Here is a 26216-nt window from a genome sequence, read left to right as displayed (position 1 = left end):
GAAGTTTAGATGAAAGATTCGGCGAGCTAGGCACATTTTACGCTGTAGCAAAAGACGTAAGACTCTAAGCCGCTGTCACGTTTAGTTCAACCGAGACGCTCCATTAAATCGTTGTTTGCCGGGTTAATATTAAAAAAAACTATAAAGCCTAGTAATATAATCTAGTTCGATAATAATACCATCGACGCGGCAAAAGCTTAACGATTGTAAAACAAAAAAATGTTATAAGGAAACTTTAAGACTCGAAATTCGGTAATACGCCTTTACTTACTACCGCCAGTTCTTCTCCGATGATCGAGTGTGTGGAAAATATATATCGAGCCGGAGAAAGTACTCCATCCAATCTTGCCCTTAAAAAGTTTTATTATTACCCTCTTATAGAGGGTGTCAAAAATAAGTCTATAGACTCATTGTAATGTTCCTCTCCACGGAAATCTTTAGTAAAAGGCGAAAGATTTATGCGTGGATATGAAGAGAAACCAGAGTTAGTCGATAGTATGAAGTTTTTCGAGTGATGATAATTGATTCTTTTCGAGTTGAGTGTCAAACGCGAATAGTTTTACATCGTATATACAGTTATAACATGAACTAAAATTTTCAAAATGATTCGTTACGCAAATATTTGCTATATTAATTCGTTTGATAAAATTTAAAAATACGTAAAATTAATTAAAATTTTGCGCGAACTACAATATTCGCTGCGCAGGGGAGGCGAAAACCAATTTTAATCGATTCAATTCAGGTGGAATATTTTATAGAATTTATTCTACTGTAACGGGTTGACAAAGGAAATCAACGGGCGAAAGGACTCCTCCCGAACGGAATAATGCGATCGATATGGACGCAAAGAGTGGGAGAAGTGCCGCCAGACAAAGAAACAGCCAGTCAGCCGGCTCAGATCTTAACCACGAAAGGTGCGCTTTGATATTCATTACATAATACGCTTTCAGATGAATTCGTATCGCGGTGCGCCGCTACCAGCTTCTAAACCCGAAATATTTAGAGTGGTTATAAAATGTTATTAAGCGAAGTAGCGAGGCGAATATCGTGCGAAGACATTCAAAACAAAAAACTAATGTTTATGAGACCGCGAGCTATCCGATGAGTGTTAAGCCGCTACGCAGTCGTAGAAGTTTAGATGAAAGATTCGGCGAGCTAGGCACATTTTACGCTGTAGCAAAAGACGTAAGACTCTAAGCCGCTGTCACGTTTAGTTCAACCGAGACGCTCCATTAAATCGTTGTTTGCCGGGTTAATATTAAAAAAAACTATAAAGCCTAGTAATATAATCTAGTTCGATAATAATACCATCGACGCGGCAAAAGCTTAACGATTGTAAAACAAAAAAATGTTATAAGGAAACTTTAAGACTCGAAATTCGGTAATACGCCTTTACTTACTACCGCCAGTTCTTCTCCGATGATCGAGTGTGTGGAAAATATATATCGAGCCGGAGAAAGTACTCCATCCAATCTTGCCCTTAAAAAGTTTTATTATTACCCTCTTATAGAGGGTGTCAAAAATAAGTCTATAGACTCATTGTAATGTTCCTCTCCACGGAAATCTTTAGTAAAAGGCGAAAGATTTATGCGTGGATATGAAGAGAAACCAGAGTTAGTCGATAGTATGAAGTTTTTCGAGTGATGATAATTGATTCTTTTCGAGTTGAGTGTCAAACGCGAATAGTTTTACATCGTATATACAGTTATAACATGAACTAAAATTTTCAAAATGATTCGTTACGCAAATATTTGCTATATTAATTCGTTTGATAAAATTTAAAAATACGTAAAATTAATTAAAATTTTGCGCGAACTACAATATTCGCTGCGCAGGGGAGGCGAAAACCAATTTTAATCGATTCAATTCAGGTGGAATATTTTATAGAATTTATTCTACTGTAACGGGTTGACAAAGGAAATCAACGGGCGAAAGGACTCCTCCCGAACGGAATAATGCGATCGATATGGACGCAAAGAGTGGGAGAAGTGCCGCCAGACAAAGAAACAGCCAGTCAGCCGGCTCAGATCTTAACCACGAAAGGTGCGCTTTGATATTCATTACATAATACGCTTTCAGATGAATTCGTATCGCGGTGCGCCGCTACCAGCTTCTAAACCCGAAATATTTAGAGTGGTTATAAAATGTTATTAAGCGAAGTAGCGAGGCGAATATCGTGCGAAGACATGCAAAAGAAAAAAACTAATGTTTATGAGACCGCGAGCTATCCGATGAGTGTTAAGCCGCTACGCAGTCGAAGAAGTTTAGATGAAAGATTCGGCGAGCTAGGCACATTTTACGCTGTAGCAAAAGACGTAAGACTCTAAGCCACTGTCACGTTTAGTTCAACCGAGACGCTCCATTAAATCGTTGTTTGCCGGGTTAATATTAAAAAAAACTATAAAGCCTAGTAATATAATCTAGTTCGATAATAATACCATCGACGCGGCAAAAGCTTAACGATTGTAAAACAAAAAAATGTTATAAGGAAACTTTAAGACTCGAAATTCGGTAATACGCCTTTACTTACTACCGCCAGTTCTTCTCCGATGATCGAGTGTGTGGAAAATATATATCGAGCCGGAGAAAGTACTCCATCCAATCTTGCCCTTAAAAAGTTTTATTATTACCCTCTTATAGAGGGTGTCAAAAATAAGTCTATAGACTCATTGTAATGTTCCTCTCCACGGAAATCTTTAGTAAAAGGCGAAAGATTTATGCGTGGATATGAAGAGAAACCAGAGTTAGTCGATAGTATGAAGTTTTTCGAGTGATGATAATTGATTCTTTTCGAGTTGAGTGTCAAACGCGAATAGTTTTACATCGTATATACAGTTATAACATGAACTAAAATTTTCAAAATGATTCGTTACGCAAATATTTGCTATATTAATTCGTTTGATAAAATTTAAAAATACGTAAAATTAATTAAAATTTTGCGCGAACTACAATATTCGCTGCGCAGGGGAGGCGAAAACCAATTTTAATCGATTCAATTCAGGTGGAATATTTTATAGAATTTATTCTACTGTAACGGGTTGACAAAGGAAATCAACGGGCGAAAGGACTCCTCCCGAACGGAATAATGCGATCGATATGGACGCAAAGAGTGGGAGAAGTGCCGCCAGACAAAGAAACAGCCAGTCAGCCGGCTCAGATCTTAACCACGAAAGGTGCGCTTTGATATTCATTACATAATACGCTTTCAGATGAATTCGTATCGCGGTGCGCCGCTACCAGCTTCTAAACCCGAAATATTTAGAGTGGTTATAAAATGTTATTAAGCGAAGTAGCGAGGCGAATATCGTGCGAAGACATTCAAAACAAAAAACTAATGTTTATGAGACCGCGAGCTATCCGATGAGTGTTAAGCCGCTACGCAGTCGTAGAAGTTTAGATGAAAGATTCGGCGAGCTAGGCACATTTTACGCTGTAGCAAAAGACGTAAGACTCTAAGCCGCTGTCACGTTTAGTTCAACCGAGACGCTCCATTAAATCGTTGTTTGCCGGGTTAATATTAAAAAAAACTATAAAGCCTAGTAATATAATCTAGTTCGATAATAATACCATCGACGCGGCAAAAGCTTAACGATTGTAAAACAAAAAAATGTTATAAGGAAACTTTAAGACTCGAAATTCGGTAATACGCCTTTACTTACTACCGCCAGTTCTTCTCCGATGATCGAGTGTGTGGAAAATATATATCGAGCCGGAGAAAGTACTCCATCCAATCTTGCCCTTAAAAAGTTTTATTATTACCCTCTTATAGAGGGTGTCAAAAATAAGTCTATAGACTCATTGTAATGTTCCTCTCCACGGAAATCTTTAGTAAAAGGCGAAAGATTTATGCGTGGATATGAAGAGAAACCAGAGTTAGTCGATAGTATGAAGTTTTTCGAGTGATGATAATTGATTCTTTTCGAGTTGAGTGTCAAACGCGAATAGTTTTACATCGTATATACAGTTATAACATGAACTAAAATTTTCAAAATGATTCGTTACGCAAATATTTGCTATATTAATTCGTTTGATAAAATTTAAAAATACGTAAAATTAATTAAAATTTTGCGCGAACTACAATATTCGCTGCGCAGGGGAGGCGAAAACCAATTTTAATCGATTCAATTCAGGTGGAATATTTTATAGAATTTATTCTACTGTAACGGGTTGACAAAGGAAATCAACGGGCGAAAGGACTCCTCCCGAACGGAATAATGCGATCGATATGGACGCAAAGAGTGGGAGAAGTGCCGCCAGACAAAGAAACAGCCAGTCAGCCGGCTCAGATCTTAACCACGAAAGGTGCGCTTTGATATTCATTACATAATACGCTTTCAGATGAATTCGTATCGCGGTGCGCCGCTACCAGCTTCTAAACCCGAAATATTTAGAGTGGTTATAAAATGTTATTAAGCGAAGTAGCGAGGCGAATATCGTGCGAAGACATGCAAAAGAAAAAAACTAATGTTTATGAGACCGCGAGCTATCCGATGAGTGTTAAGCCGCTACGCAGTCGAAGAAGTTTAGATGAAAGATTCGGCGAGCTAGGCACATTTTACGCTGTAGCAAAAGACGTAAGACTCTAAGCCACTGTCACGTTTAGTTCAACCGAGACGCTCCATTAAATCGTTGTTTGCCGGGTTAATATTAAAAAAAACTATAAAGCCTAGTAATATAATCTAGTTCGATAATAATACCATCGACGCGGCAAAAGCTTAACGATTGTAAAACAAAAAAATGTTATAAGGAAACTTTAAGACTCGAAATTCGGTAATACGCCTTTACTTACTACCGCCAGTTCTTCTCCGATGATCGAGTGTGTGGAAAATATATATCGAGCCGCAGAAAGTACTCCATCCAATCTTGCCCTTAAAAAGTTTTATTATTACCCTCTTATAGAGGGTGTCAAAAATAAGTCTATAGACTCATTGTAATGTTCCTCTCCACGGAAATCTTTAGTAAAAGGCGAAAGATTTATGCGTGGATATGAAGAGAAACCAGAGTTAGTCGATAGTATGAAGTTTTTCGAGTGATGATAATTGAATCTTTTCGAGTTAAGTGTCAAACGCGAATAGTTTTACATCTTATATACAGTTATAACATGAACTAAAATTTTCAAAATAATTCCTTACGCAAATATTTGCTATATTAATTCGTTTGACAAAATTTAAAAATACGTAAAATTAATTAAAATTTTGCGCGAACTACAATATTCGCTGCGCAGGGGAGGCGAAAACCAATTTTAATTGATTCAATTCAGGTGGAATATTTTATAGAATTTATTCTACTGTAACGGGTTGACAAAGGAAATCAACGGGCGAAAGGACTCCTCCCGAACGGAATAATGCGATCGATATGGACGCAAAGAGTGGGAGAAGTGCCGCCAGACAAAGAAACAGCCAGTCAGCCGGCTCAGATCTTAACCACGAAAGGTGCGCTTTGATATTCATTACATAATACGCTTTCAGATGAATTCGTATCGCAGTGCGCCGCTACCAGCTTCTAAACCCGAAATATTTAGAGTGGTTATAAAATGTTATTAAGCGAAGTAGCGAGGCGAATATCGTGCGAAGACATTCAAAACAAAAAACTAATGTTTATGAGACCGCGAGCTATCCGATGAGTGTTAAGCCGCTACGCAGTCGTAGAAGTTTAGATGAAAGATTCGGCGAGCTAGGCACATTTTACGCTGTAGCAAAAGACGTAAGACTCTAAGCCGCTGTCACGTTTAGTTCAACCGAGACGCTCCATTAAATCGTTGTTTGCCGGGTTAATATTAAAAAAAACTATAAAGCCTAGTAATATAATCTAGTTCGATAATAATACCATCGACGCGGCAAAAGCTTAACGATTGTAAAACAAAAAAATGTTATAAGGAAACTTTAAGACTCGAAATTCGGTAATACGCCTTTACTTACTACCGCCAGTTCTTCTCCGATGATCGAGTGTGTGGAAAATATATATCGAGCCGGAGAAAGTACTCCATCCAATCTTGCCCTTAAAAAGTTTTATTATTACCCTCTTATAGAGGGTGTCAAAAATAAGTCTATAGACTCATTGTAATGTTCCTCTCCACGGAAATCTTTAGTAAAAGGCGAAAGATTTATGCGTGGATATGAAGAGAAACCAGAGTTAGTCGATAGTATGAAGTTTTTCGAGTGATGATAATTGATTCTTTTCGAGTTGAGTGTCAAACGCGAATAGTTTTACATCGTATATACAGTTATAACATGAACTAAAATTTTCAAAATGATTCGTTACGCAAATATTTGCTATATTAATTCGTTTGATAAAATTTAAAAATACGTAAAATTAATTAAAATTTTGCGCGAACTACAATATTCGCTGCGCAGGGGAGGCGAAAACCAATTTTAATCGATTCAATTCAGGTGGAATATTTTATAGAATTTATTCTACTGTAACGGGTTGACAAAGGAAATCAACGGGCGAAAGGACTCCTCCCGAACGGAATAATGCGATCGATATGGACGCAAAGAGTGGGAGAAGTGCCGCCAGACAAAGAAACAGCCAGTCAGCCGGCTCAGATCTTAACCACGAAAGGTGCGCTTTGATATTCATTACATAATACGCTTTCAGATGAATTCGTATCGCGGTGCGCCGCTACCAGCTTCTAAACCCGAAATATTTAGAGTGGTTATAAAATGTTATTAAGCGAAGTAGCGAGGCGAATATCGTGCGAAGACATTCAAAACAAAAAACTAATGTTTATGAGACCGCGAGCTATCCGATGAGTGTTAAGCCGCTACGCAGTCGTAGAAGTTTAGATGAAAGATTCGGCGAGCTAGGCACATTTTACGCTGTAGCAAAAGACGTAAGACTCTAAGCCGCTGTCACGTTTAGTTCAACCGAGACGCTCCATTAAATCGTTGTTTGCCGGGTTAATATTAAAAAAAACTATAAAGCCTAGTAATATAATCTAGTTCGATAATAATACCATCGACGCGGCAAAAGCTTAACGATTGTAAAACAAAAAAATGTTATAAGGAAACTTTAAGACTCGAAATTCGGTAATACGCCTTTACTTACTACCGCCAGTTCTTCTCCGATGATCGAGTGTGTGGAAAATATATATCGAGCCGGAGAAAGTACTCCATCCAATCTTGCCCTTAAAAAGTTTTATTATTACCCTCTTATAGAGGGTGTCAAAAATAAGTCTATAGACTCATTGTAATGTTCCTCTCCACGGAAATCTTTAGTAAAAGGCGAAAGATTTATGCGTGGATATGAAGAGAAACCAGAGTTAGTCGATAGTATGAAGTTTTTCGAGTGATGATAATTGATTCTTTTCGAGTTGAGTGTCAAACGCGAATAGTTTTACATCGTATATACAGTTATAACATGAACTAAAATTTTCAAAATGATTCGTTACGCAAATATTTGCTATATTAATTCGTTTGATAAAATTTAAAAATACGTAAAATTAATTAAAATTTTGCGCGAACTACAATATTCGCTGCGCAGGGGAGGCGAAAACCAATTTTAATCGATTCAATTCAGGTGGAATATTTTATAGAATTTATTCTACTGTAACGGGTTGACAAAGGAAATCAACGGGCGAAAGGACTCCTCCCGAACGGAATAATGCGATCGATATGGACGCAAAGAGTGGGAGAAGTGCCGCCAGACAAAGAAACAGCCAGTCAGCCGGCTCAGATCTTAACCACGAAAGGTGCGCTTTGATATTCATTACATAATACGCTTTCAGATGAATTCGTATCGCGGTGCGCCGCTACCAGCTTCTAAACCCGAAATATTTAGAGTGGTTATAAAATGTTATTAAGCGAAGTAGCGAGGCGAATATCGTGCGAAGACATTCAAAACAAAAAACTAATGTTTATGAGACCGCGAGCTATCCGATGAGTGTTAAGCCGCTACGCAGTCGTAGAAGTTTAGATGAAAGATTCGGCGAGCTAGGCACATTTTACGCTGTAGCAAAAGACGTAAGACTCTAAGCCGCTGTCACGTTTAGTTCAACCGAGACGCTCCATTAAATCGTTGTTTGCCGGGTTAATATTAAAAAAAACTATAAAGCCTAGTAATATAATCTAGTTCGATAATAATACCATCGACGCGGCAAAAGCTTAACGATTGTAAAACAAAAAAATGTTATAAGGAAACTTTAAGACTCGAAATTCGGTAATACGCCTTTACTTACTACCGCCAGTTCTTCTCCGATGATCGAGTGTGTGGAAAATATATATCGAGCCGGAGAAAGTACTCCATCCAATCTTGCCCTTAAAAAGTTTTATTATTACCCTCTTATAGAGGGTGTCAAAAATAAGTCTATAGACTCATTGTAATGTTCCTCTCCACGGAAATCTTTAGTAAAAGGCGAAATATTTATGCGTGGATATGAAGAGAAACCAGAGTTAGTCGATAGTATGAAGTTTTTCGAGTGATGATAATTGATTCTTTTCGAGTTGAGTGTCAAACGCGAATAGTTTTACATCGTATATACAGTTATAACATGAACTAAAATTTTCAAAATGATTCGTTACGCAAATATTTGCTATATTAATTCGTTTGATAAAATTTAAAAATACGTAAAATTAATTAAAATTTTGCGCGAACTACAATATTCGCTGCGCAGGGGAGGCGAAAACCAATTTTAATCGATTCAATTCAGGTGGAATATTTTATAGAATTTATTCTACTGTAACGGGTTGACAAAGGAAATCAACGGGCGAAAGGACTCCTCCCGAACGGAATAATGCGATCGATATGGACGCAAAGAGTGGGAGAAGTGCCGCCAGACAAAGAAACAGCCAGTCAGCCGGCTCAGATCTTAACCACGAAAGGTGCGCTTTGATATTCATTACATAATACGCTTTCAGATGAATTCGTATCGCGGTGCGCCGCTACCAGCTTCTAAACCCGAAATATTTAGAGTGGTTATAAAATGTTATTAAGCGAAGTAGCGAGGCGAATATCGTGCGAAGACATTCAAAACAAAAAACTAATGTTTATGAGACCGCGAGCTATCCGATGAGTGTTAAGCCGCTACGCAGTCGTAGAAGTTTAGATGAAAGATTCGGCGAGCTAGGCACATTTTACGCTGTAGCAAAAGACGTAAGACTCTAAGCCGCTGTCACGTTTAGTTCAACCGAGACGCTCCATTAAATCGTTGTTTGCCGGGTTAATATTAAAAAAAACTATAAAGCCTAGTAATATAATCTAGTTCGATAATAATACCATCGACGCGGCAAAAGCTTAACGATTGTAAAACAAAAAAATGTTATAAGGAAACTTTAAGACTCGAAATTCGGTAATACGCCTTTACTTACTACCGCCAGTTCTTCTCCGATGATCGAGTGTGTGGAAAATATATATCGAGCCGGAGAAAGTACTCCATCCAATCTTGCCCTTAAAAAGTTTTATTATTACCCTCTTATAGAGGGTGTCAAAAATAAGTCTATAGACTCATTGTAATGTTCCTCTCCACGGAAATCTTTAGTAAAAGGCGAAAGATTTATGCGTGGATATGAAGAGAAACCAGAGTTAGTCGATAGTATGAAGTTTTTCGAGTGATGATAATTGATTCTTTTCGAGTTGAGTGTCAAACGCGAATAGTTTTACATCGTATATACAGTTATAACATGAACTAAAATTTTCAAAATGATTCGTTACGCAAATATTTGCTATATTAATTCGTTTGATAAAATTTAAAAATACGTAAAATTAATTAAAATTTTGCGCGAACTACAATATTCGCTGCGCAGGGGAGGCGAAAACCAATTTTAATCGATTCAATTCAGGTGGAATATTTTATAGAATTTATTCTACTGTAACGGGTTGACAAAGGAAATCAACGGGCGAAAGGACTCCTCCCGAACGGAATAATGCGATCGATATGGACGCAAAGAGTGGGAGAAGTGCCGCCAGACAAAGAAACAGCCAGTCAGCCGGCTCAGATCTTAACCACGAAAGGTGCGCTTTGATATTCATTACATAATACGCTTTCAGATGAATTCGTATCGCGGTGCGCCGCTACCAGCTTCTAAACCCGAAATATTTAGAGTGGTTATAAAATGTTATTAAGCGAAGTAGCGAGGCGAATATCGTGCGAAGACATGCAAAAGAAAAAAACTAATGTTTATGAGACCGCGAGCTATCCGATGAGTGTTAAGCCGCTACGCAGTCGAAGAAGTTTAGATGAAAGATTCGGCGAGCTAGGCACATTTTACGCTGTAGCAAAAGACGTAAGACTCTAAGCCACTGTCACGTTTAGTTCAACCGAGACGCTCCATTAAATCGTTGTTTGCCGGGTTAATATTAAAAAAAACTATAAAGCCTAGTAATATAATCTAGTTCGATAATAATACCATCGACGCGGCAAAAGCTTAACGATTGTAAAACAAAAAAATGTTATAAGGAAACTTTAAGACTCGAAATTCGGTAATACGCCTTTACTTACGACCGCCAGTTCTTCTCCGATGATCGAGTGTGTGGAAAATATATATCGAGCCGCAGAAAGTACTCCATCCAATCTTGCCCTTAAAAAGTTTTATTATTACCCTCTTATAGAGGGTGTCAAAAATAAGTCTATAGACTCATTGTAATGTTCCTCTCCACGGAAATCTTTAGTAAAAGGCGAAAGATTTATGCGTGGATATGAAGAGAAACCAGAGTTAGTCGATAGTATGAAGTTTTTCGAGTGATGATAATTGAATCTTTTCGAGTTAAGTGTCAAACGCGAATAGTTTTACATCTTATATACAGTTATAACATGAACTAAAATTTTCAAAATAATTCCTTACGCAAATATTTGCTATATTAATTCGTTTGACAAAATTTAAAAATACGTAAAATTAATTAAAATTTTGCGCGAACTACAATATTCGCTGCGCAGGGGAGGCGAAAACCAATTTTAATCGATTCAATTCAGGTGGAATATTTTATAGAATTTATTCTACTGTAACGGGTTGACAAAGGAAATCAACGGGCGAAAGGACTCCTCCCGAACGGAATAATGCGATCGATATGGACGCAAAGAGTGGGAGAAGTGCCGCCAGACAAAGAAACAGCCAGTCAGCCGGCTCAGATCTTAACCACGAAAGGTGCGCTTTGATATTCATTACATAATACGCTTTCAGATGAATTCGTATCGCAGTGCGCCGCTACCAGCTTCTAAACCCGAAATATTTAGAGTGGTTATAAAATGTTATTAAGCGAAGTAGCGAGGCGAATATCGTGCGAAGACATTCAAAACAAAAAACTAATGTTTATGAGACCGCGAGCTATCCGATGAGTGTTAAGCCGCTACGCAGTCGTAGAAGTTTAGATGAAAGATTCGGCGAGCTAGGCACATTTTACGCTGTAGCAAAAGACGTAAGACTCTAAGCCGCTGTCACGTTTAGTTCAACCGAGACGCTCCATTAAATCGTTGTTTGCCGGGTTAATATTAAAAAAAACTATAAAGCCTAGTAATATAATCTAGTTCGATAATAATACCATCGACGCGGCAAAAGCTTAACGATTGTAAAACAAAAAAATGTTATAAGGAAACTTTAAGACTCGAAATTCGGTAATACGCCTTTACTTACTACCGCCAGTTCTTCTCCGATGATCGAGTGTGTGGAAAATATATATCGAGCCGGAGAAAGTACTCCATCCAATCTTGCCCTTAAAAAGTTTTATTATTACCCTCTTATAGAGGGTGTCAAAAATAAGTCTATAGACTCATTGTAATGTTCCTCTCCACGGAAATCTTTAGTAAAAGGCGAAAGATTTATGCGTGGATATGAAGAGAAACCAGAGTTAGTCGATAGTATGAAGTTTTTCGAGTGATGATAATTGATTCTTTTCGAGTTGAGTGTCAAACGCGAATAGTTTTACATCGTATATACAGTTATAACATGAACTAAAATTTTCAAAATGATTCGTTACGCAAATATTTGCTATATTAATTCGTTTGATAAAATTTAAAAATACGTAAAATTAATTAAAATTTTGCGCGAACTACAATATTCGCTGCGCAGGGGAGGCGAAAACCAATTTTAATCGATTCAATTCAGGTGGAATATTTTATAGAATTTATTCTACTGTAACGGGTTGACAAAGGAAATCAACGGGCGAAAGGACTCCTCCCGAACGGAATAATGCGATCGATATGGACGCAAAGAGTGGGAGAAGTGCCGCCAGACAAAGAAACAGCCAGTCAGCCGGCTCAGATCTTAACCACGAAAGGTGCGCTTTGATATTCATTACATAATACGCTTTCAGATGAATTCGTATCGCGGTGCGCCGCTACCAGCTTCTAAACCCGAAATATTTAGAGTGGTTATAAAATGTTATTAAGCGAAGTAGCGAGGCGAATATCGTGCGAAGACATTCAAAACAAAAAACTAATGTTTATGAGACCGCGAGCTATCCGATGAGTGTTAAGCCGCTACGCAGTCGTAGAAGTTTAGATGAAAGATTCGGCGAGCTAGGCACATTTTACGCTGTAGCAAAAGACGTAAGACTCTAAGCCGCTGTCACGTTTAGTTCAACCGAGACGCTCCATTAAATCGTTGTTTGCCGGGTTAATATTAAAAAAAACTATAAAGCCTAGTAATATAATCTAGTTCGATAATAATACCATCGACGCGGCAAAAGCTTAACGATTGTAAAACAAAAAAATGTTATAAGGAAACTTTAAGACTCGAAATTCGGTAATACGCCTTTACTTACTACCGCCAGTTCTTCTCCGATGATCGAGTGTGTGGAAAATATATATCGAGCCGGAGAAAGTACTCCATCCAATCTTGCCCTTAAAAAGTTTTATTATTACCCTCTTATAGAGGGTGTCAAAAATAAGTCTATAGACTCATTGTAATGTTCCTCTCCACGGAAATCTTTAGTAAAAGGCGAAAGATTTATGCGTGGATATGAAGAGAAACCAGAGTTAGTCGATAGTATGAAGTTTTTCGAGTGATGATAATTGATTCTTTTCGAGTTGAGTGTCAAACGCGAATAGTTTTACATCGTATATACAGTTATAACATGAACTAAAATTTTCAAAATGATTCGTTACGCAAATATTTGCTATATTAATTCGTTTGATAAAATTTAAAAATACGTAAAATTAATTAAAATTTTGCGCGAACTACAATATTCGCTGCGCAGGGGAGGCGAAAACCAATTTTAATCGATTCAATTCAGGTGGAATATTTTATAGAATTTATTCTACTGTAACGGGTTGACAAAGGAAATCAACGGGCGAAAGGACTCCTCCCGAACGGAATAATGCGATCGATATGGACGCAAAGAGTGGGAGAAGTGCCGCCAGACAAAGAAACAGCCAGTCAGCCGGCTCAGATCTTAACCACGAAAGGTGCGCTTTGATATTCATTACATAATACGCTTTCAGATGAATTCGTATCGCGGTGCGCCGCTACCAGCTTCTAAACCCGAAATATTTAGAGTGGTTATAAAATGTTATTAAGCGAAGTAGCGAGGCGAATATCGTGCGAAGACATTCAAAACAAAAAACTAATGTTTATGAGACCGCGAGCTATCCGATGAGTGTTAAGCCGCTACGCAGTCGAAGAAGTTTAGATGAAAGATTCGGCGAGCTAGGCACATTTTACGCTGTAGCAAAAGACGTAAGACTCTAAGCCACTGTCACGTTTAGTTCAACCGAGACGCTCCATTAAATCGTTGTTTGCCGGGTTAATATTAAAAAAAACTATAAAGCCTAGTAATATAATCTAGTTCGATAATAATACCATCGACGCGGCAAAAGCTTAACGATTGTAAAACAAAAAAATGTTATAAGGAAACTTTAAGACTCGAAATTCGGTAATACGCCTTTACTTACTACCGCCAGTTCTTCTCCGATGATCGAGTGTGTGGAAAATATATATCGAGCCGCAGAAAGTACTCCATCCAATCTTGCCCTTAAAAAGTTTTATTATTACCCTCTTATAGAGGGTGTCAAAAATAAGTCTATAGACTCATTGTAATGTTCCTCTCCACGGAAATCTTTAGTAAAAGGCTTTTTTAAGTTAAAGCACAACAAAAAACAACTTGTGTTATGGTCTAACCCTTCGCATTAAAGTAATTGAATTAGATTAATGCAGGATGATGTTACCGTAACCCGCCCAAAGTAGGGAGTCGAACCCCAATCACCCTCTTCACTTTGTCTTGGGAGCCACAAGATTATGAACTCAAACTAATAATCACAACGAGTTAAGTAAAACAAAAATGAAATGAGTATTTAAAGTTGAGACAAGCTGGTGAAACTAATCGAGAGGAAATAAATTTACGAAAAGTGGTGACATTCCACTGCAGCCATACTGCCATGCACCGAGCATGAGGGTTTCGAAACCCAAGCGGAGATTGTCAAAGGTGAATCGAGTGGCTCCGAGGAGAAGTGGACACTAATTTAGCAACTTGGCCAGATATCTGCTGCAAGCAGCCTTCTTTGTTTCTGTGAATCACATCGTTTCTAACTCTCCAAATTATGCAGTTCGTTGAGAAGATAAGAGAGCGAGCTTTAGTAGCGGCCCTTTTCGAGGCTGATTTTTGTAATACACCCGCTAGCCAATCCACTACATTGGCGTCATCATTGGTTATGAGACCCGTGACAAAAAGATGTCTCACAACTTTCTTCCTTACTTCTTTCAAAGACTCGCAATGAAAGAACAGATGCTGAGGGGTTTCAAGAGAGTTTCCCTTACATATGTGGCAGTTAAAAGATGCAGCCGGCAAAGAGGCGTGCCATGACGAGAGGACTGAGCCTGTTGTCAGGCAGCCCGTGACAACTCTCCATGCAAAATCACTTAGCTTTGAGCTGATATATGGGTCATGTACTGACTGCCACAGCTGAGCTTCATTTGTCAGTTGCATGGCACTTGTGTAATTCGGGTGTTTTATTGGACAAAAGGAGGGAATGTCTTTGTCTCTTTCTAACATGTGATTTAGCATCTGTTTAACTGTTGGGAGAACATTTTTACCAAACAAGTCCTTTGCTTCTTCCAGAATGATCTTGAACTTTTTGTACTGATCTACCAAATGCGGCGCCGTTGGCCCTTCGTTTAAAACGATCTTGTCTGGGAATAGAGGTCTAAGATATCGTGCCACGTGGTATCTTACCAACTGGCTTATAGGGTGATCCCGCTGCGATGCCACTCTTTGCAAAGTCGAGTGCAGACAGAGACATCTAGCCCTGTATAGAACATGGTCTAGCCCCCACCCGCCTTTCTCTTTGGGCAAAAAAAATACCTCCTGTTTCACTCTTTGAGCGATCAGTGGGTACCACAAAAATTGAAAGCTGTGCTTTCTCAACGAGGTCACTGACTGTTTATCAGGCAGGTAAATGGAAGATAAATAGTGCAAAGTAGAAAAAATACAGCTGTTCAAAAAAATCACCTTTCCATTCAGTGTAAGTTTTCGACCTTTAGAGGATTGGATTTTGGTAACTGCCGCATGGCATTTCAGTTGCCAGTTGTATGACGCGACTTCCTTGCCGCTTGAAAAGAAAAAAAAAGATCCCACAAAACTTCAACTTGTCTACTACCAGACCGCTAACCTCTGAGTGTTGAGAGTGGTTCTCTCTAGTTAATACTTTTGTCTTATTGACATTGAGTGAACTTCCACTAAAAAGCTCGAACTTTTTGAACAATTTAAAAACAATTTGCACTGATGATAAATGCCGGCTCAAAATCAAAACATCATCTGCATAGGCGAGGTATTTTACAGGCCTTGGAATAGCTGGGGAAGAAATTCCTTCTATTGTCTGCTCATTGTCTATGTATCTTAGGACAGGCTCGAGGTAGATTGCATATAGGAGTGGAGATAAGGGGCACCCTTGGCGTACACCACGTGTTACGCTGATATTTTCAGTAAGATGCCCATTAATAAGTAGCTTTGTCGAGATCTTATCATAAATTGTTTCTATTGTTCTTACTATACTTTCATCCACCCCCATTCTTCTGAGTACCCGAAATAAGAAGCTATGGTCTACCTTGTCGAATGCCTTCTCCTGGTCAAGGGACATGCAAGTGAAGTTCTTAGTGGGAAATTTAGTTTCGAGAGCAATCATGTCTCTAAGGGTAAGCACATTGTCTGTGATGGATCTCCCTTTCAAAGAGCAAGTCTGCCTGTTGCCTATACAAGGATTAACTGCTGTTTGTGTGCTGGTCGCTAAATATTTAGCTAGCAGTTTATAATCGACATTAAGGAGGGCTATTGGCCTTTTGTTTTCAGGTAATTCGGGGTCTCCCGGTTTGCTAATGAGTATAGTTATTGACTCAGCCATTGTTTGTGGAAAATAATCCCCTCTCACTATCTCGTTAAAGACAGAGGTGAGGTCTGAAAGGATTAAAAAAGAGAGCCTTTTATAGAACTCGCTAGGGAGTCCATCTGGGCCTGGAGTTTTATTGCTAGCCATGGTTGACAATGCGAGCTTCACCTCTTCCTCTGTAACATAAGGAATGTAATCTGACTCATCTCGCTGGCTAAGATGTAATGCTTCGAGTAGCGTATCTCCGAAATAGCTGTCACTGGCGTTACAAACATGCTTTTTGTATAATCGAGTGTAAAATTGTTTGTACACAGTGCTTATATCTTTCGATTCGGTTACACTCAGCCCTTGCTCATTTTTAACCGAGTTTATCACCTGACTTTTCCTCCTGTCTCTGAGCTTAGCAAAGAAGAAAGGGGTACATTTCTCGTCGTTTTCAACCAAATTTTCTCTCGATCTGATTTTGATACCGTCAACCTTTTTCCATTGTACTTCTCTAAGTTGGTCTTTAAGAGATCTCAGCTCTTGATAATTAGGTGAATTCGATGACTGCTGAATGAGTATTTTATCAAAGAGATCTTGTTCGCGTTTACTCTGAGCCGCTTTAGCGGCTGAACAGTATTTCTGAATGAAAGATCTCGTTCTACGCTTGATCGATTCCCACCATTCACCTATTGTGCTGTAAGCATTCCGAAGTGTTTGCCATTTGCCATAAGCTTCCGCGTATTTTGCTATAAAGTCCTCATTGTCGAGGACTGCTGTATTTAGCTTCCAATAACCTGGGCCGATTTGAGGTTTGTTCTCATCGAAAGAGGGTGAACTAATGGCTAGGCCTACTATGTCATGGTCAGAGAAAAATATAGGTTTCTGGCTAAAAAGGCAGTTAGCTCGCGATGGAGTGTAAAACCTATCTAATCTGCTAGAGGTGCAGTTGTCTTCAGACGTCCATGTAACGGAAAAAGCCCTAGGGTTATCAAGACGCCATTGATCGACGAGGCCAAAACCATCAACCAGAGTTCTCAATTCACTACCTCCTATATATGTCGTTGTATTCAATGATTTAGACCGATGTTCCAAAGAAGGATTATCTACACAATTAAAATCTCCTGCTAAAACATTCTCATGATCTAAAGAGAAGTGAGGGCCGACTTCTAAAAAAAAAGATTTTCTTTCAGGAGGGCTGTTAGGAGCATAAACATTTATAATCCTAAGATTAGATTTTCCAAAGGTGACCAGAGCGGAAACGACTCTACCGTCTGTGTCAGAGAGTTTATCTGACAAAAGAAACGACTTGCCTTTAATTAGTATGGCAACTCCTCTACCATTACTTGAGCCAGGACTATAGAAGCATTGTGTCTGAACCCAATTAAAAGTGTGACCATGAGTCTCTTGCAACAAAAGGATGTCAAAATCGCTACTTTGAAAAAAGATCTTAAAATCTTGCAGCTTGGAGTGTGAACTCATGCCTCGCACATTAACGGTTGCAATTTTAAGGCTAGCCATGATGAAAAAGTTAAAAGTAGAAAAAATCAAAAAGGGAGCCAAAAGGTCAGATGGTAAGTCAGTGAAAGACGATAAAAAGGTGAATGACAAAACTGGCTGCATCGACTGAGAGCTATATCTGCGCCTGGCTCTTACGACCAACACTTCTAGTGGAAGCTTTCGACAGTTTATTCTCGGTAGACTTTTTTAAAGCTTTTTGGTTACCGGACCCCTGCTTGTTGCCATTGTTATTAACGAGCGGTGCACTCGGGCGTCTACCACTTTGCCCGGTGCTCTTTCCTTTTGGTTGTTCCTTGGGAGTTTCCATGTCTTCTGTAGCACAAGGCTGTGACTCATCAATTACTAAAGGTTCCGAGTCAGAGTCACTCGCATTTTCGGTCTCTTTTGCTTCTAGTGATGTCTGCGTGTTGAATAGGTCAGGGCTCTGAGGCTGCGAAACATCGTCATCTTTTGAGGTTGGCTCAAAAGAAGTAGTGGCAATTTCCTGCGCGAGATCTTGTGTTGAAATTGGCGGTGAGGTAACCTGTTGGGTTTTAGCCTTGTTCACATAGCTGTTGGGGCATTGACTAAAAAGATGTCCTTCTGCCTCGCATATCACACAAAACTGTTGATTTTTGCAAGCTCGCGACACATGCCCTTCTTGAAAACACCTGTTACATCTAATTACGTCACAAGACTCCGAAGTGTGACCTTTTCGTTGGCATTTCAAACAAGTCTTGACCTGTCCACTATACCTCACCCATACATATCGAGATCCAAATTGTATAGTAGATGGGATGTTCATACCCTCGTACATTTCCATCTTGAATTGTCTTACCCCGTTGTAAACGTCTACATCTTTGTACTTAAGCCTCCTGCTATCAACGATCTTGCCATACTTATTGAGGACACCCCGCAATGCCTCATCAGTGAGCTCATGCGGCGCATTAACCACCGTAACTACTTTCGTTTGGGAAAAATCACCAAACACTTCATACGTACCATCTTTCAACATAGCCTGCCCAGCTGCTTTCAGCTTCGGGACGTCGGCAAAAGAAACTTCATAGCCTAAGCTCGTTCGTTGAACACATTCGAGATCAGAAACTGCAATTTTGATATGGTTCAACAAGTAATCAAACACGACTTTGTCGCTGTCCAATTTAGCTGACTCAGATTTGGTCTTCAACATCAAGGTTCTAGTCATGTTTCTAAAAGCCATCACCCCTACTGTCTAGTACAAACTATCCAACTCATAAAATTATTGAAAAAGAAAAACTTGGCTTGCAATAGAGAAATAATCTAATCAATTAGTTAAAGTGAAAACGAAAGATGATTTAACACCCTGAAAAAATCCACCGACACTGGCCCAGCCTTTAAGAAGGCTCGAAAACCAATGACCCAGTAGGAAACTTACACCCGAAAAAGAAAAAAGGTACTTTCTTTAGTAAAAGGCGAAAGATTTATGCGTGGAATTGAAGAGAAACCAGAGTTAGTCGATAGTATGAAGTTTTTCGAGTGATGATAATTGATTCTTTTCGAGTTGAGTGTCAAACGCGAATAGTTTTACATCGTATATACAGTTATAACATGAACTAAAATTTTCAAAATGATTCGTTACGCAAATATTTGCTATATTAATTCGTTTGATAAAATTTAAAAATGCGTAAAATTAATTAAAATTTTGCGCGAACTACAATATTCGCTGCGCAGGGGAGGCGAAAACCAATTTTAATCGATTCAATTCAGGTGGAATATTTTATAGAATTTATTCTACTGTAACGGGTTGACAAAGGAAATCAACGGGCGAAAGGACTCCTCCCGAACGGAATAATGCGATCGATATGGACGCAAAGAGTGGGAGAAGTGCCGCCAGACAAAGAAACAGCCAGTCAGCCGGCTCAGATCTTAACCACGAAAGGTGCGCTTTGATATTCATTACATAATACGCTTTCAGATGAATTCGTATCCGCGGTGCGCCGCTACCAGCTTCTAAACCCGAAATATTTAGAGTGGTTATAAAATGTTATTAAGCGAAGTAGCGAGGCGAATATCGTGCGAAGACATGCAAAAGAAAAAAACTAATGTTTATGAGACCGCGAGCTATCCGATGAGTGTTAAGCCGCTACGCAGTCGTAGAAGTTTAGATGAAAGATTCGGCGAGCTAGGCACATTTTACGCTGTAGCAAAAGACGTAAGACTCTAAGCCACTGTCACGTTTAGTTCAACCGAGACGCTCCATTAAATCGTTGTTTGCCGGGTTAATATTAAAAAAAACTATAAAGCCTAGTAATATAATCTAGTTCGATAATAATACCATCGACGCGGCAAAAGCTTAACGATTGTAAAACAAAAAAATGTTATAAGGAAACTTTAAGACTCGAAATTCGGTAATACGCCTTTACTTACTACCGCCAGTTCTTCTCCGATGATCGAGTGTGTGGAAAATATATATCGAGCCGGAGAAAGTACTCCATCCAATCTTGCCCTTAAAAAGTTTTATTATTACCCTCTTATAGAGGGTGTCAAAAATAAGTCTATAGACTCATTGTAATGTTCCTCTCCACGGAAATCTTTAGTAAAAGGCGAAAGATTTATGCGTGGATATGAAGAGAAACCAGAGTTAGTCGATAGTATGAAGTTTTTCGAGTGATGATAATTGATTCTTTTCGAGTTGAGTGTCAAACGCGAATAGTTTTACATCGTATATACAGTTATAACATGAACTAAAATTTTCAAAATAATTCCTTATGCAAATATTTGCTATATTAATTCGTTTGACAAAATTTAAAAATACGTAAAATTAATTAAAATTTTGCGCGAACTACAATATTCGCTGCGCAGGGGAGGCGAAAACCAATTTTAATCGATTCAATTCAGGTGGAATATTTTATAGAATTTATTCTACTGTAACGGGTTGACAAAGGAAATCAACGGGCGAAAGGACTCCTCCCGAACGGAATAATGCGATCGATATGGACGCAAAGAGTGGGAGAAGTGCCGCCAGACAAAGAAACAGCCAGTCAGCCGGCTCAGATCTTAACCACGAAAGGTGCGCTTTGATATTCATTACATAATACGCTTTCAGATGAATTCGTATCCGCGGTGCGCCGCTACCAGCTTCTAAACCCGAAATATTTAGAGTGGTTATAAAATGTTATTAAGCGAAGTAGCGAGGCGAATATCGTGCGAAGACATGCAAAAGAAAAAACTAATGTTTATGAGACCGCGAGCTATCCGATGAGTGTTAAGCCGCTACGCAGTCGTAGAAGTTTAGATGAAAGATTCGGCGAGCTAGGCACATTTTACGCTGTAGCAAAAGATGTAAGACTCTAAGCCACTGTCACGTTTAGTTCAACCGAGACGCTCCATTAAATCGTTGTTTGCCGGGTTAATATTAAAAAAAACTATAAAGCCTAGTAATATAATCTAGTTCGATAATAATACCATCGACGCGGCAAAAGCTTAACGATTGTAAAACAAAAAAATGTTATAAGGAAACTTTAAGACTCGAAATTCGGTAATACGCCTTTACTTACTACCGCCAGTTCTTCTCCGATGATCGAGTGTGTGGAAAATATATATCGAGCCGGAGAAAGTACTCCATCCAATCTTGCCCTTAAAAAGTTTTATTATTACCCTCTTATAGAGGGTGTCAAAAATAAGTCTATAGACTCATTGTAATGTTCCTCTCCACGGAAATCTTTAGTAAAAGGCGAAAGATTTATGCGTGGATATGAAGAGAAACCAGAGTTAGTCGATAGTATGAAGTTTTTCGAGTGATGATAATTGATTCTTTTCGAGTTGAGTGTCAAACGCGAATAGTTTTACATCGTATATACAGTTATAACATGAACTAAAATTTTCAAAATGATTCGTTACGCAAATATTTGCTATATTAATTCGTTTGATAAAATTTAAAAATACGTAAAATTAATTAAAATTTTGCGCGAACTACAATATTCGCTGCGCAGGGGAGGCGAAAACCAATTTTAATCGATTCAATTCAGGTGGAATATTTTATAGAATTTATTCTACTGTAACGGGTTGACAAAGGAAATCAACGGGCGAAAGGACTCCTCCCGAACGGAATAATGCGATCGATATGGACGCAAAGAGTGGGAGAAGTGCCGCCAGACAAAGAAACAGCCAGTCAGCCGGCTCAGATCTTAACCACGAAAGGTGCGCTTTGATATTCATTACATAATACGCTTTCAGATGAATTCGTATCCGCGGTGCGCCGCTACCAGCTTCTAAACCCGAAATATTTAGAGTGGTTATAAAATGTTATTAAGCGAAGTAGCGAGGCGAATATCGTGCGAAGACATGCAAAAGAAAAAAACTAATGTTTATGAGACCGCGAGCTATCCGATGAGTGTTAAGCCGCTACGCAGTCGTAGAAGTTTAGATGAAAGATTCGGCGAGCTAGGCACATTTTACGCTGTAGCAAAAGACGTAAGACTCTAAGCCACTGTCACGTTTAGTTCAACCGAGACGCTCCATTAAATCGTTGTTTGCCGGGTTAATATTAAAAAAAACTATAAAGCCTAGTAATATAATCTAGTTCGATAATAATACCATCGACGCGGCAAAAGCTTAACGATTGTAAAACAAAAAAATGTTATAAGGAAACTTTAAGACTCGAAATTCGGTAATACGCCTTTACTTACTACCGCCAGTTCTTCTCCGATGATCGAGTGTGTGGAAAATATATATCGAGCCGGAGAAAGTACTCCATCCAATCTTGCCCTTAAAAAGTTTTATTATTACCCTCTTATAGAGGGTGTCAAAAATAAGTCTATAGACTCATTGTAATGTTCCTCTCCACGGAAATCTTTAGTAAAAGGCGAAAGATTTATGCGTGGATATGAAGAGAAACCAGAGTTAGTCGATAGTATGAAGTTTTTCGAGTGATGATAATTGATTCTTTTCGAGTTGAGTGTCAAACGCGAATAGTTTTACATCGTATATACAGTTATAACATGAACTAAAATTTTCAAAATAATTCATTACGCAAATATTTGCTATATTAATTCGTTTGACAAAATTTAAAAATACGTAAAATTAATTAAAATTTTGCGCGAACTACAATATTCGCTGCGCAGAGGAGGCGAAAACCAATTTTAATCGATTCAATTCAGGTGGAATATTTTATGGAATTTATTCTACTGTAACGGGTTGACAAAGGAAATCAACGGGCGAAAGGACTCCTCCCGAACGGAATAATGCGATCGATATGGACGCAAAGAGTGGGAGAAGTGCCGCCAGACAAAGAAACAGCCAGTCAGCCGGCTCAGATCTTAACCACGAAAGGTGCGCTTTGATATTCATTACATAATACGCTTTCAGATGAATTCGTATCGCGGTGCGCCGCTACCAGCTTCTAAACCCGAAATATTTAGAGTGGTTATAAAATGTTATTAAGCGAAGTAGCGAGGCGAATATCGTGCGAAGACATGCAAAAGAAAAAAACTAATGTTTATGAGACCGCGAGCTATCCGATGAGTGTTAAGCCGCTACGCAGTCGTAGAAGTTTAGATGAAAGATTCGGCGAGCTAGGCACATTTTACGCTGTAGCAAAAGACGTAAGACTCTAAGCCACTGTCACGTTTAGTTCAACCGAGACGCTCCATTAAATCGTTGTTTGCCGGGTTAATATTAAAAAAAACTATAAAGCCTAGTAATATAATCTAGTTCGATAATAATACCATCGACGCGGCAAAAGCTTAACGATTGTAAAACAAAAAAATGTTATAAGGAAACTTTAAGACTCGAAATTCGGTAATACGCCTTTACTTACTACCGCCAGTTCTTCTCCGATGATCGAGTGTGTGGAAAATATATATCGAGCCGGAGAAAGTACTCCATCCAATCTTGCCCTTAAAAAGTTTTATTATTACCCTCTTATAGAGGGTGTCAAAAATAAGTCTATAGACTCATTGTAATGTTCCTCTCCATGGAAATCTTTAGTAAAAGGCGAAAGATTTATGCGTGGATATGAAGAGAAACCAGAGTTAGTCGATAGTATGAAGTTTTTCGAGTGATGATAATTGATTCTTTTCGAGTTGAGTGTCAAACGCGAATAGTTTTACATCGTATATACAGTTATAACATGAACTAAAATTTTCAAAATGATTCGTTACGCAAATATTTGCTATATTAATTCGTTTGATAAAATTTAAAAATACGTAAAATTAATTAAAATTTTGCGCGAACTACAATATTCGCTGCGCAGGGGAGGCGAAAACCAATTTTAATCGATTCAATTCAGGTGGAATATTTTATAGAATTTATTCTACTGTAACGGGTTGACAAAGGAAATCAACGGGCGAAAGGACTCCTCCCGAACGGAATAATGCGATCGATATGGACGCAAAGAGTGGGAGAAGTGCCGCCAGACAAAGAAACAGCCAGTCAGCCGGCTCAGATCTTAACCACGAAAGGTGCGCTTTGATATTCATTACATAATACGCTTTCAGATGAATTCGTATCCGCGGTGCGCCGCTACCAGCTTCTAAACCCGAAATATTTAGAGTGGTTATAAAATGTTATTAAGCGAAGTAGCGAGGCGAATATCGTGCGAAGACATGCAAAAGAAAAAAACTAATGTTTATGAGACCGCGAGCTATCCGATGAGTGTTAAGCCGCTACGCAGTCGTAGAAGTTTAGATGAAAGATTCGGCGAGCTAGGCACATTTTACGCTGTAGCAAAAGACGTAAGACTCTAAGCCACTGTCACGTTTAGTTCAACCGAGACGCTCCATTAAATCGTTGTTTGCCGGGTTAATATTAAAAAAAACTATAAAGCCTAGTAATATAATCTAGTTCGATAATAATACCATCGACGCGGCAAAAGCTTAACGATTGTAAAACAAAAAAATGTTATAAGGAAACTTTAAGACTCGAAATTCGGTAATACGCCTTTACTTACTACCGCCAGTTCTTCTCCGATGATCGAGTGTGTGGAAAATATATATCGAGCCGGAGAAAGTACTCCATCCAATCTTGCCCTTAAAAAGTTTTATTATTACCCTCTTATAGAGGGTGTCAAAAATAAGTCTATAGACTCATTGTAATGTTCCTCTCCACGGAAATCTTTAGTAAAAGGCGAAAGATTTATGCGTGGATATGAAGAGAAACCAGAGTTAGTCGATAGTATGAAGTTTTTCGAGTGATGATAATTGATTCTTTTCGAGTTGAGTGTCAAACGCGAATAGTTTTACATCGTATATACAGTTATAACATGAACTAAAATTTTCAAAATGATTCGTTACGCAAATATTTGCTATATTAATTCGTTTGATAAAATTTAAAAATGCGTAAAATTAATTAAAATTTTGCGCGAACTACAATAATCGCTGCGCAGGGGAGGCGAAAACCAATTTTAATCGATTCAATTCAGGTGGAATATTTTATAGAATTTATTCTACTGTAACGGGTTGACAAAGGAAATCAACGGGCGAAAGGACTCCTCCCGAACGGAATAATGCGATCGATATGGACGCAAAGAGTGGGAGAAGTGCCGCCAAACAAAGAAACAGCCAGTCAGCCGGCTCAGATCTTAACCACGAAAGGTGCGCTTTGATATTCATTACATAATACGCTTTAAGATGAATTCGTATCGCAGTGCGCCGCTACCAGCTTCTAAACCCGAAATATTTAGAGTGGTTATAAAATGTTATTAAGCGACGTAGCGAGGCGAATATCGTGCGAAGACATGCAAAACAAAAAACTAATGTTTATGAGACCGCGAGCTATCCGATGAGTGTTAAGCCGCTACGCAGTCGTAGAAGTTTAGATGAAAGATTCGGCGAGCTAGGCACATTTTACGCTGTAGCAAAAGACGTAAGACTCTAAGCCGCTGTCACGTTTAGTTCAACCGAGACGCTCCATTAAATCGTTGTTTGCCGGGTTAATATTAAAAAAAACTATAAAGCCTAGTAATATAATCTAGTTCGATAATAATACCATCGACGCGGCAAAAGCTTAACGATTGTAAAACAAAAAAATGTTATAAGGAAACTTTAAGACTAGAAATTCGGTAATACGCCTTTACTTACTACCGCCAGTTCTTCTCCGATGATCGAGTGTGTGGAAAATATATATCGAGCCGGAGAAAGTACTCCATCCAATCTTGCCCTTAAAAAGTTTTATTATTACCCTCTTATAGAGGGTGTCAAAAATAAGTCTATAGACTCATTGTAATGTTCCTCTCCACGGAAATCTTTAGTAAAAGGCTTTTTTTAAGTTAAAGCACAACAAAAAAACAACTCATGTTATGGTCTAACCCTTCGCATTAAAGTAATTGAATTAGATTAATGCAGGATGATGTTACCGTAACCCGCCCAAAGTAGGGAGTCGAACCCCAATCACCCTCTTCACTTTGTCTTGGGAGCCACAAGATTATGAACTCAAACTAATAATGACAACGAGTTAAGTAAAAAGAAAAGGAACTGAGTATTTAAAGTTGAGACAAGCTAGTGAAACT

At 38.6% G+C, this 26216-nt stretch overlaps 17 non-coding genes across 17 annotated transcripts; all 17 read right to left on the bottom strand.

The window, feature by feature from the left end:
* Window positions 1–369: 369 nt before the first annotated feature.
* LOC137407466 (U5 spliceosomal RNA) lies at window positions 370–488 on the bottom strand. The gene has a single exon (XR_010979998.1). It is a non-coding gene; the product is annotated as a U5 spliceosomal RNA (small nuclear RNA).
* Window positions 489–1498: 1010 nt separating this feature from the next.
* LOC137407465 (U5 spliceosomal RNA) lies at window positions 1499–1617 on the bottom strand. Its single transcript, XR_010979997.1, has one exon. It is a non-coding gene; the product is annotated as a U5 spliceosomal RNA (small nuclear RNA).
* Window positions 1618–2628: 1011 nt separating this feature from the next.
* On the bottom strand, window positions 2629–2747 carry LOC137407464 (U5 spliceosomal RNA). Its single transcript, XR_010979996.1, has one exon. It is a non-coding gene; the product is annotated as a U5 spliceosomal RNA (small nuclear RNA).
* A 1010-nt stretch (window positions 2748–3757) lies between these two features.
* LOC137407461 (U5 spliceosomal RNA) lies at window positions 3758–3876 on the bottom strand. Its single transcript, XR_010979994.1, has one exon. It is a non-coding gene; the product is annotated as a U5 spliceosomal RNA (small nuclear RNA).
* A 1011-nt stretch (window positions 3877–4887) lies between these two features.
* On the bottom strand, window positions 4888–5006 carry LOC137407460 (U5 spliceosomal RNA). The gene has a single exon (XR_010979993.1). It is a non-coding gene; the product is annotated as a U5 spliceosomal RNA (small nuclear RNA).
* A 1010-nt stretch (window positions 5007–6016) lies between these two features.
* On the bottom strand, window positions 6017–6135 carry LOC137407459 (U5 spliceosomal RNA). The gene has a single exon (XR_010979992.1). It is a non-coding gene; the product is annotated as a U5 spliceosomal RNA (small nuclear RNA).
* A 1010-nt stretch (window positions 6136–7145) lies between these two features.
* Window positions 7146–7264, bottom strand: LOC137407458 (U5 spliceosomal RNA). Its single transcript, XR_010979991.1, has one exon. It is a non-coding gene; the product is annotated as a U5 spliceosomal RNA (small nuclear RNA).
* A 1010-nt stretch (window positions 7265–8274) lies between these two features.
* On the bottom strand, window positions 8275–8393 carry LOC137407451 (U5 spliceosomal RNA). Its single transcript, XR_010979985.1, has one exon. It is a non-coding gene; the product is annotated as a U5 spliceosomal RNA (small nuclear RNA).
* A 1010-nt stretch (window positions 8394–9403) lies between these two features.
* On the bottom strand, window positions 9404–9522 carry LOC137407457 (U5 spliceosomal RNA). The gene has a single exon (XR_010979990.1). It is a non-coding gene; the product is annotated as a U5 spliceosomal RNA (small nuclear RNA).
* Window positions 9523–10533: 1011 nt separating this feature from the next.
* On the bottom strand, window positions 10534–10652 carry LOC137407456 (U5 spliceosomal RNA). The gene has a single exon (XR_010979989.1). It is a non-coding gene; the product is annotated as a U5 spliceosomal RNA (small nuclear RNA).
* Window positions 10653–11662: 1010 nt separating this feature from the next.
* Window positions 11663–11781, bottom strand: LOC137407455 (U5 spliceosomal RNA). The gene has a single exon (XR_010979988.1). It is a non-coding gene; the product is annotated as a U5 spliceosomal RNA (small nuclear RNA).
* Window positions 11782–12791: 1010 nt separating this feature from the next.
* Window positions 12792–12910, bottom strand: LOC137407449 (U5 spliceosomal RNA). The gene has a single exon (XR_010979983.1). It is a non-coding gene; the product is annotated as a U5 spliceosomal RNA (small nuclear RNA).
* Window positions 12911–20235: 7325 nt separating this feature from the next.
* On the bottom strand, window positions 20236–20354 carry LOC137407437 (U5 spliceosomal RNA). The gene has a single exon (XR_010979972.1). It is a non-coding gene; the product is annotated as a U5 spliceosomal RNA (small nuclear RNA).
* A 1011-nt stretch (window positions 20355–21365) lies between these two features.
* On the bottom strand, window positions 21366–21484 carry LOC137407425 (U5 spliceosomal RNA). The gene has a single exon (XR_010979961.1). It is a non-coding gene; the product is annotated as a U5 spliceosomal RNA (small nuclear RNA).
* A 1012-nt stretch (window positions 21485–22496) lies between these two features.
* LOC137407498 (U5 spliceosomal RNA) lies at window positions 22497–22615 on the bottom strand. Its single transcript, XR_010980028.1, has one exon. It is a non-coding gene; the product is annotated as a U5 spliceosomal RNA (small nuclear RNA).
* A 1011-nt stretch (window positions 22616–23626) lies between these two features.
* Window positions 23627–23745, bottom strand: LOC137407447 (U5 spliceosomal RNA). The gene has a single exon (XR_010979981.1). It is a non-coding gene; the product is annotated as a U5 spliceosomal RNA (small nuclear RNA).
* A 1012-nt stretch (window positions 23746–24757) lies between these two features.
* On the bottom strand, window positions 24758–24876 carry LOC137407486 (U5 spliceosomal RNA). Its single transcript, XR_010980017.1, has one exon. It is a non-coding gene; the product is annotated as a U5 spliceosomal RNA (small nuclear RNA).
* Window positions 24877–26216: the final 1340 nt, after the last annotated feature.

This window comes from Watersipora subatra, chromosome 10 (assembly GCF_963576615.1).
Source record: "Watersipora subatra chromosome 10, tzWatSuba1.1, whole genome shotgun sequence".
Taxonomy (NCBI): Eukaryota; Metazoa; Bryozoa; class Gymnolaemata; order Cheilostomatida; family Watersiporidae; genus Watersipora; species Watersipora subatra.
Note: the sequence above shows the minus strand (reverse complement) of the source record. Positions and strands in the feature narration are given on the sequence as shown.